The following is a 10321-nucleotide window of genomic DNA, read 5'->3' as shown; positions in this document are numbered from 1 at the left end:
TGGTGTTTCGATTTTATCAGACAATGTATAACCAGTAATTCTGTAGTGTTAAAGTCAACCTTCCGGCTAATGAAAGCTTTACTTTTTAATTGTATACGTTAACGTTGGAAGCTGAAGAACTGAATTAAGATTTGTGCTGCAGCCGGGACTCGAACCCCGGTCCTCTTATGAAACTTCCTGGCAGATTAAAACTGTGTGCCGGACCGAGACTCGAACTTGGGACCTTTGCCTTTCTCGGGCAAGTGCTCTACCAACTGAGCTACCCAAGCACGACTCACGCCCCGTCCTCACAGCTTCAATTCCGCCAGTACCTTGCTTCCTACCTTCCAGACTTCACAGAAGCTCTCCTGCGAACCTTGCAGAACTAGCACTCCTGGAAGAAAGGATACTGCGGAGACATGGCTTAGCCACGGCCTGGGGGTGTGAAGTTTGGAAGGTAGGAGGCGAGGTACTGGCGGAATTGAAGCTGTGAGGACGGGGAGTGAGTAGTGCTTGGGTAGCTCAGTTGGTAGAGCACTTGCCCGCGAAAGGCAAAGGTCCCGAGTTCGAGTCTCGGTCCGGCACACAGTTTTAATCTGCCAGGAAGTTTCATATCACCGCACACTCCGCTGTAGAGTGAAAATTTCATTCCCGGTCCTCTTGCTTACTAGGCAGATATGCTGACCATTACACCACCGCAGCATTATGGTCAACAGAGCTGTACGAACTACCCGAGTCAAATACCCTCTCCAACACAAACTCCAATTCACATATCCCCTTATATTATCACTATTACCAGGTCTCTCCGACACTGGAATAGCACCACAGCATGGACGTAATGGGGAAGTGCTGTACCACATGTGATCTTATAGAAATGGTTCAAATGGCTCTGAGCACTATGGGACTTAACTTCTGAGGTCATCAGTCCCCTAGAACTTAGAAGTACTTAAATATAACTAACCTAAGGACATCACACACATCTATGCCCGAGGCAGGATTCGAATCTCCGACCGTAGCGGTTGCGCGGTTCCACACTGTAGCGCCTAGAACCGCTCGGCCACCCCGGCCGGCCGATCGTATAGATCTTAAATTAAATTTTCCCTGAGAGATTTAAGCCTCTGGTTTATCCACGATAACGTTGGAAGCTGAAGAAGTGAATTAAAATTTGCACTGCGGCCGGGACTCGAACCCGGGTCTTCTTACTTCCTAGATAGATATGCTTACCATTACACCACCGCAGCTACGTTGACACTAACATTACCGTATTAAGAGTCAAGTCGTCACCATGACGCACAACACGGCTAATGTGGCGTTAGGGGCCACTAGATTAAAATAAGTTGCCTCATCAAAGACAGTGGGTACGTGTCAAAGACAGTGATACGATATGGTTCATTAAGTGTTAAGTGTGTAGCAGCCAAGGTGGTTATTTAATGGAGATTTCATGTTGAAAACACTAACTTCGGCAGAACATGCTAGTGCCTGCGTCTGTTTTCTATTAGAGTGATAAATATACAAACTCTCAGATTACCTTATGTTTACCTTTTTTTCTCGTAGGCATTCAAAATCCACAGCCATGCGCCTTCAGCTCTAGACAAGATAACGATCTGAAAGTCGTGCATTTGTCGATCTACGTGTTTACCCATCATGAGTTGTCAACAAAAGCAATCACGTTCACGAAACGGTTAACGCTCGACACACGACGGATCCCCTTTTCGAAGAATCCATCAAGCATGTTCCAACGTTGGGATGGCATCGAGTTTCTACTCCTAGTACATACCAATAAATTCCAGTCACCGCCGCGCATCACAGTTCTAAGCCATTCTTGGCTCTTGTTACAAATGGTTTTCAGGTTTACACTGTCTGCGGACAACAAAAGAACGGACATTTAACCACCCGGGCACCTCAGTGTGATCTCGACTTGACTGCAATCAGAAGAAGGTTCTAGAACACAGTACGTCCGTTAAATACAGTCTTTACACCATCTGCAAATAAAGTAATCCCAATTGACTTCTCATATAGCACCAACTGCCCTCCTCCCACTCTGAAACACACTTTTTCTACTATGTACAAATAGCAGTAGTGAATAGCAACACAGCTGTTTTTTATGTGGTACAAAATACAATTAATCCCTTGTGTCATATAACATTATACATCCACGCCATTTGTCTTCCCATAATACAAATACCGTTTAACCTATACTACACGTCTTACTCAGTTAAGCTTAAGACACTATTTTAGCAACTTCTTGATGACGAATTTGCAACTAGGTCATTTTAATAATACGACGAATTGATGGTTGTAGTAATACGTAGAACTATTTGTTGACACCGCTGGCCGCTGTGGCCGAGCGGTTCTAGGCGCTTCAGCCAGGAACCGCGTTGCTGCTACGGTCGCAGATTCGAATCCTGCCTCGGGCATGGATGTGTGTGATGTCCTTAGGTTAGTTAGGTTTAAGTAGTTCTAAAGCCTAGGGGACTGATGACCTCAGATGTTAAGTCCCACAGTGCTTAGAGCCATTTCAACCATTTGACTCAACATTGTGTTTTGTGAAGTTAGAAGTTTCAAATTGCGAGTGTGGTCCAGTAAAAACATGTGCCCTGTTCCTGCATGTATTTCTACTCCAGATGAACATAAAAATAAAGAGAGATGCCGTGAAAATAGCTTTGGCAAGCTACGTAACAATATAAAGGAGAGATTGCCGAACCTACCAATGTAAAGATTAAGACTCATGCAAAAGTATCCATTGATGTTGGCATAAAGATGTTGGATATTGCTTGGCCATTAAGAAGAATAGTTTTCTTTACACTAAAAACACCTAAATTTCTTTTATTTAGTCTACAAACACAGAGGCTGCTACGCTTCAAAATGAAACTATGATTAAAAAATTGATTATATGTGTATCACTTGTTTTACATTTGTGGTTGTTATTGTGGTCTTCAGTTGGAAGAATCCACGCCTACAAACCTACAACCCCGCTGCCCTCCCCCCCCCTCCCCCCCACACATTTCCTTCAATACTAAATTGACGATTCAAACAGATGCCCCGCAAGGTGTTCTCTCAACCGAGCCGTTCTTTTAGCGAAGTTAAAAGTAATTAATAGTACTTTTCTTCGCAATTCTAAGCTGTACAACCTCATTAGTTATTAGATCTACCGGTCTAATTTTAACAGACTCTATACTCTTTATCTGAAGTGCTTACTGTTCAGTTATCACAAAGTTACACTCCACATATTTATGACAAGGCTTTCTGACTCTTATGTTATATGAGATGTTAACGAAGTCTTCTTTCTGAAACGCTTTCCTCGCCATAACCAGTACGCCTTTTTACAGCCTCTCTACTTCAGAAACCATTAGTTGTTTTGCTACCCAAATAGCATGCCTTATCGACTACTTTTAGGTGTTATTTTCTAATCTAATTCCCTCAGTATCGCATGATTTAATTCAACTACAAAGAGTTACCCCTGTTTCACTGTTGTTGGTGTTCATCTTATAACCTCTTTTCAAGACATTACCCATTCCGTTCAAATGATCTTCCAAGTACTTTACCATATTTGACAGAATTACAGCCGGCCGAAGTGGCCGTGCGGTTCTAGGCGCTGCAGTCGGGAACCGCGAGATCGCTACGGTTGCAGGTTCGAATTCTGCCTCGGGCATGGATGTGTGTGATGTCCTTAGGTTAGTTAGGTTTAACTAGTTCTAAGTTCTAGGGGACTAATGATCTCAGATGTTGAGTCCCATAGTGCTCAGAGCCATTTGAACCAATTCCGTTTCATAAGTCTCCTTAGTTTCTTTTACTGCTTGCGCAGTGTACAAATCGCAGAGCATCTGGGAGAATCTACAATCATGTCTCATTACCTTCTCAACTACTGTTTCCTTTCGCGTCCTTCGACTGCAGCCTGGTTTTTATCCCTGCTACTTTCAGAATTTCAAAGACTGTGTTTCAGTGAGTACCGACACGCCAAGATCAGTCGGCCTTTGTCTGTGGTGAGCGCGCACCCCTTGTTTGAGTCTCGCGTGTTGTGCTGCTTGCGAGCGAGCGCGAGTTTGTTTACTTTCGCGTTGTGGCTCGTCTCAGAGTCCGACTTCATTGACTATCATGGCGTTTTCTTACCGCCAGTCCACAATTAAATTAACTTTTCAATTAGATCACGAACGGTCGAATGCGTATGAAGTTAAAGGTTTTATACGGCATGAAATGCGTCTCCCGCTACAAGAAGTTATCAGAATACATTTTTCGAACCTCAGTACTACGGCGTACATAAAGCTGGCGAATAACGAGCTGTGTGCCGACTTTGTGCGGTGCCACGCTAACGTCCTCAAGTTCCAATAATCTCACGGACGTATCGGGGCTGTCGGGTTAATCACGTTGGTTTTGGCCTCCGAACGTTGCGATAATTTCGAACTCCCGTTTGAAGTACCGTCCGAAGCTGTGGGGCCGCTTTTAAACCTTACCGCAACTTCATCAGTCAAGTGGCTGAAACTTGGAAGACGTTCGAAGTATACTGTGTCCTCAATGGTGTCCGTCAGATAAAAACTGAACAACGGAATCACGTGTCTTCCTACTTGGTTATTGCCGGCTGCCTGCTTTCGTCATGGACGAGTACGATGGCCAGACGCGCACCTGTTCAGGTTGTGGCCAGGAAGGCTATGTCTGTTCTGAATATCTCCGACGTAGACTGGTTCAGACGCCGATCGAAGACTGGTTCAGACGCAGATCGGAGGTGTCGCTCTTTCAGCGGCGCCCATTGTGTCACCACTGTCTTACGCGTCTGTGGCGGTGCTGTCTCCTACGCCCCCTCTGAATCAGTCGGTACCGGTGTCGACTCCTCTCGACAACGCGATGTACGCATCGCCTGCCTGTCCTACACCCCTGCCGGAGGCAATACAAATGAACGACGACCGTCAGCAGCCACAAGGTGTCTGTCCCGACCCCATGGTTGTTGATCATGGAGCTGTACCTACCTCCGTCTTTCTGCCATGTGGCACATGTCAGACGATAGCCGCCCACCACCCGACGCGGAACAGCATGTTAGGAATCAACGGTCGCTGAGGAAACGAAAAAGACAATGCCGTACCTCTTCTGAAGACTGCGTCCATCGGAAGTCTGCACAGGATGACGACCCTGCTACTGATGGTGCGCTTCCTCTGACTCCCTGACACCTGACGACCCGACGTTCTTCCCCACCTCCATCTCCAGTCAGCGACCCCCGCCGGGCACCGACCTTCTTCCGCCTGCATTTGATGAGGTTACCTCCTTTTCTGTGTCCGACGCTACCTCTCGGCGCACCTCTGAAAATGTTCCACTGAACTGGTCCGGTGACACGTATGTCTCCTGGGCCGATGACGTCGATGCTGAGGATGGACATTCTGGAGGTGTACAGGACGACGGACCCCATTTGGTGGAGTCGGTTCCCTCCAGTGATGTGCCCTTCCATGGGGGCCTAACAGTTCCCTGTGCTTCCCCCGTGCTTAAATCGCCCATCCTCCTGGGGCTGGCAGCTTTCCAGACTTATCGCATAGCACCGATCAATGTCAACACCATTCGCATAAGCCACAAACTGACTTTACTCCACGACATGCTGTATGCCACGGACGTTGACGTAGCTCTCCTTCAGGAGGTGCATGTTGCAACTTTCTGTGCTCCCCATGCTTTTACAGCACATGTCTCTCATGCTTCCCCTGCTGGTAGTAGGGTGGCGATCCTCTTACAGGATGGTATCCTCGTTGATGCAGTTGCCTGTCTCCTTGACACCAAATGTAAGGCTATGACGTTTAGTGGTGTCAGGATCGCCGACGTATGTGCCCCATCTGGTTCGGGTCGCCGCCGTGAATTTTCCAATTTCTCCGAGACAGTCAGGCCTCTCTTCCTGGGTCGGCAGGATGCATTGATCATGGCAGGCGATTTCAAGTGTATCCAGGCAACCGAAGACCAATTACCACGTCACTTTCTGTGCGCGGCGTTAGCGGAAGCTCTCCAGCACCTCAGCCTATAGGTTCTTGGGACCACATTCATCGCGGAGTTGATACATTTCACTAGCCGACTCGATCGTGTTTACGTTTCAGTGGGGTGCAGGCTGCTTAAGTCTGGCCCATTGCGTTACATGACCGTGACGCACATATCTGCACCATCAATTTCTGCCGCTAAAGGGTGTGGCGCAGCTCTAGACCATGGAAACTGAACACGATCCATGCTGGCAGCTTATCGAGACCACGTGTACAGCTTGTCGTCGACGCCGTGGTGCCTATTAGTCTGCCCTGTCATGGTGGGTGCTCTGTGCGAAGCCTGCCCTCCACAAGGCCTTGATTGTTGTGGTGTAGCGACGACGCACTCAGGAATTTTATTTCACCATTCTCCGGGAATGTACTATGATGCCATATTCGCCAGGGCGCCAGGCGATGGCGAATCGTGCTAAGGCACAGTTCACATCCCTCTATCGCCGCCACCTTGAAGGAACTGTGGTCATGGCGGACGCACTCTGTATTTTAGTGCAAGAGCGTCCATCTATGTATCGTGTCATAGTGGAACTACGCCACCATCGGAGGAATTTGATTAATGTCCTTACGAATGATGATGGGCAGCGTTACCCAACGGGATATCAGGTGTGCCCTCCGTGCACATTATGTTCTGCTGTACTCTGAACAACGTCACTGCCCTGCCAGCATTTCGGTGGTCTCCAGAGTCTCCTTTGACTCGGTTTCCGTGGATGCGACGCTGGATCTGATTGCTAACGTCACGGAGGATCATAACGCTATCCAGGCGGACTCTACGGACAGGCATCCTGGCCCTGACGGCCTTCCATTGGAGTTTTATCGGGCATTTCGTCCCCTTCTGGCGCCAGTGTGGACGGAAATTTACCAGGACCTTATGTCTCCTTTCTTGCAGATTCCAGACGGTTTCCTTGATGGTTACCTCATTCCCATCTATAAGCTTAGGGATACCTTACGGATATTCGATTACCTCCCCTTGACGTCACTCAAAAGAGGTACAAAGATCTTTACCCAGCTGTTGGCTGCGCGGCTTAAACGGACAGCTCGGTACGCGGTTTCCCCAGATCAAACTTCTTTGGAGGGTCCCAATAACACCCTCACTGCCCTCTGATGCCAGCGGGACATAGTCACTCTTGCTCACGCTCGTCGTATGCCTGGGCGTTTGGGAGCTCCTGACTTCATCCAGGCGTTGGATCGCGTCGATCACGACTTCCTGGAAGGGGTACTCCGCAATATGCGCTACCGTGATACTACCGTCCACGTCGTAATGCGTCTGCTTCGTGGAGCTACGTCTCGTGTACCCTACAATTGCAGGCTTACTCCTCCCATCTCGGTCCGTTGATCAGTGCGTCAAAGCTCCCCGCTCTCTGCAGTGTTGTATACATTCACCATGGAACTGCTGCTACGCGGACTCCGTCAACGCCTCTCTGTGATGCCTCTCGGTGACCATGTATTCAGCTGCAGTGCTTATGCAGACGATGTCATCGTTCTTTGCAGCGGTGCTGAGATCAGGGAGTTACTGGCATGGGATACCATGTACGGCGAAGCTTTGGTAGCTGCCTTAACGCCATGTCTACATGTGCGGGACTTCCTGTGAACAGTGCTGCTCCCTTACGTGTAGTTGACACTCTCCGATGCTTAGGACTCGATTTCGTAAGTGATGTGCGGCGGACAATTGCCCTCAACTGCCGGCGTTTACTTTCCCAACTACGAGCTGACCTCTTAGATCACCGTTTACGAGCACTCGATCTTCTGCAACGCACACAATACGTAAATGTATATTTGGCGTCATGTATCCCCCACTTGGCACAGACACTTCCTATTCCGCCACGCATGGCCCGCCGCATGCTAGCGGCATTGGTTCGTTTGTTTGCCACAGCTTGCTGTTCAAGATAAGGTACGGGATCCTCAAACTCCAGCGTTGCAGGAGCGGTCTATGGCTGTATCATGTGGCTGACACAGCGGTAGCCCTTTTCACTGCCTCTCACATGACGTTGTGGCGCCGTAGTCCCATGTGCCTTACCACCCTATTACTATAGGCCCCTGCACCACACTCTCCCTCAGCACCTATCCAGTTGTCGGAAGTTCCGCCGCCCTTCTTTTACTTCCTCCACTTTTCCCTTGAACTGAGCTACGTCCGTACTGTAATGGTTCAAATAGCTCTGAGTACTTGGGACTTAACTTCTGAGGTCATCAGTCCCCTAGAACTTAGAACTACTTAAACCTAACTAACCTAAGGACATCACACACATCCATGCCCGAGGCAGGATTCGAACGTGCGACCGTAGTAGTCGCGCGGTTCCGGACTGAAGCGCCTAGAATCGCTCGGCCACTCCGGCCGGCGTACTGTAATACTGCCGGCGTAATCGACATCCACGAAGCCGATGTATGGTTTCCTTCAGCAGCACAGGTCACCGAATGTGGTTGAGGTAAGGCTTCCCCACGTCGACTGGCGTGCCTTTTGGGAATCGGTGTCCGCTCCTTATCTTGACGCTGACTTCCAGTCTGCATGGTACCTCCACAGGATTCACCTCGCAGACGCCCTGTTGTGTGTCGCCTGTGATATTTTGGACACAGACGAGCACCGCCTGGCAGGCAGATCGGCGAGTGGTGTCTGGTTCTTGGTGTGACGATGTTGTCTCCAATTACCCGTACCACTCCTTATCAAATACCTACTCAACCGGTCCTTTTTCCGGACGCGGAATACTTCCCGCAAGCGAAGACGAGCTCTGTTCAGATGGTTTAAATGGTTCTAAGCACTATGGGACTCAACCTCTGCGGTCATCAGTCCCCTAGACTTAGAACTATTTAAACCTAACCAACCTAAAGACATCACACACATCCATGCCCAAGGAAGGATTCGCACCTGCGACCTTAGCAGCAGCGCGGTTCCGGATTGAATCGTCTAGAACCGCTCGGCCACAGCGACCGGCTACGAGCTCTATGAAGTGAGTTTGTGGACACGCAGCACATTACTTGCTTGGGGATGGCGAGAAAAGTATCCCTGTCTTTTGGCAGTTCCTTAATGAACGGTATTGTGCAGTTGTCCGCAATCCAAAATACAAATTTCTCTCCAGTTTCCTTTGCGGTATCTTCCTTAACCCACCCCAGAGCGAGGGTGTTCTGTCGTGAAGAGTTGATTCCCGCCTCTTCCACACTTAGAACCGGTACTCTCCATGATATTAACGACAAAAATAAATAAATAAATAAAAATAAGAAAGAAAAGGAAAATAAATAAATGATATTCATTGTACCCTACTCCACGTTCCCTACCCTTTCCTTGGTTCCTGGAGGGTGGGAACGGGACATGACGACCAGGCGTCAGGTTGCGACCCGTGCCCACTTTGCCCCCACCCCTCCCTTTGGGCGCCGGGAAGGTTCCTTTCATAAATAAAGATAGGCTTGTGAGTTAGCACGCCGCTTTGGGAATTCGTGCTGGGACGCCAGCCTTGGTCGAATCCACCCAACGAATTAACGAGTTCAGTGGCCCAAGCTAGCCAGGATTTGTTTTTAGGCGGTTTCCCACACCTGACTAGGAGAATATTGGGCTGATACCCACTTCCTACCTCAGTTCCACGACTCACAAACTTATCGAACAGGTTCTCACACTTTCATACAAGGTAACATTAGACGCACACAAATTGCGTCCCAGGGGTACCAGTGGCGATAGGAGGGGTATTCAAACACCTTATATCACTAACATCGACAAATCCAGATTAAGATGACGACCCCATGAAGACATGGGGTAAAGGCCAGTCGAAAGATGAAGTGTTTCAGTTAACATTTTCAAGAGCTTTCTCTAAATTTACAGATGCTATACACGTAGGTTTACCTTTTTTCATTCTAAGTCATAGGGTCAGCATTGCTTCGCTTCTTCCTACATTTCTCCGAAACCCGGACTGCCCTTCCCCGAGGTCGACTTCTACCAGTTTTTCCATTCTTCTGTAAATAAGGTGTTACTGTTCTTTCTTCGTTCCCTGATTCCTAGAAATCAGTATAGCGTTATTCCAACTTCGTAGCTGTATGTTAAGTAACAGGGTGGACGAGGTGGCCTCGCATTATACGGCCTTCACAGATTGAAGTACTGAAACCAGCTTTTCTGTTTATCAGTTGCGCTGCAGCGCAGCTCTGTCTCGTACAGATCCGAGGTACGGCGGACGGCCTTGGGATGCTGCGCTGTGCCGGCGGGCTATCAGATGGCGGACCGCGCTGGAACGTGACAAGAGGCGCGTCGCTGTCGACTGCTGACACGCTGATACGAGAGCTGACATGCTGATACGGGAGCTGACAAGTCAGCAGAGCACAGAGGCCACGCAGGCGCAGACGCGGCGGCGCCTGCTGGCTGTCCACCAGCC

At 48.9% G+C, this 10321-nt stretch overlaps 1 non-coding gene across 1 annotated transcript; it reads right to left on the bottom strand.

Moving 5' to 3' along the window:
* Positions 1–1147: 1147 nt before the first annotated feature.
* Trnap-agg (transfer RNA proline (anticodon AGG)) lies at positions 1148–1220 on the bottom strand. Its single transcript has one exon. It is a non-coding gene; the product is annotated as a tRNA-Pro (tRNA).
* Between the last annotated feature and the right edge of the window lie 9101 nt (positions 1221–10321).

This window comes from Schistocerca nitens, chromosome 5 (assembly GCF_023898315.1).
Source record: "Schistocerca nitens isolate TAMUIC-IGC-003100 chromosome 5, iqSchNite1.1, whole genome shotgun sequence".
Taxonomy (NCBI): domain Eukaryota; kingdom Metazoa; phylum Arthropoda; class Insecta; order Orthoptera; family Acrididae; genus Schistocerca; species Schistocerca nitens.
This window is presented reverse-complemented; position numbering and strand designations above follow the sequence as displayed.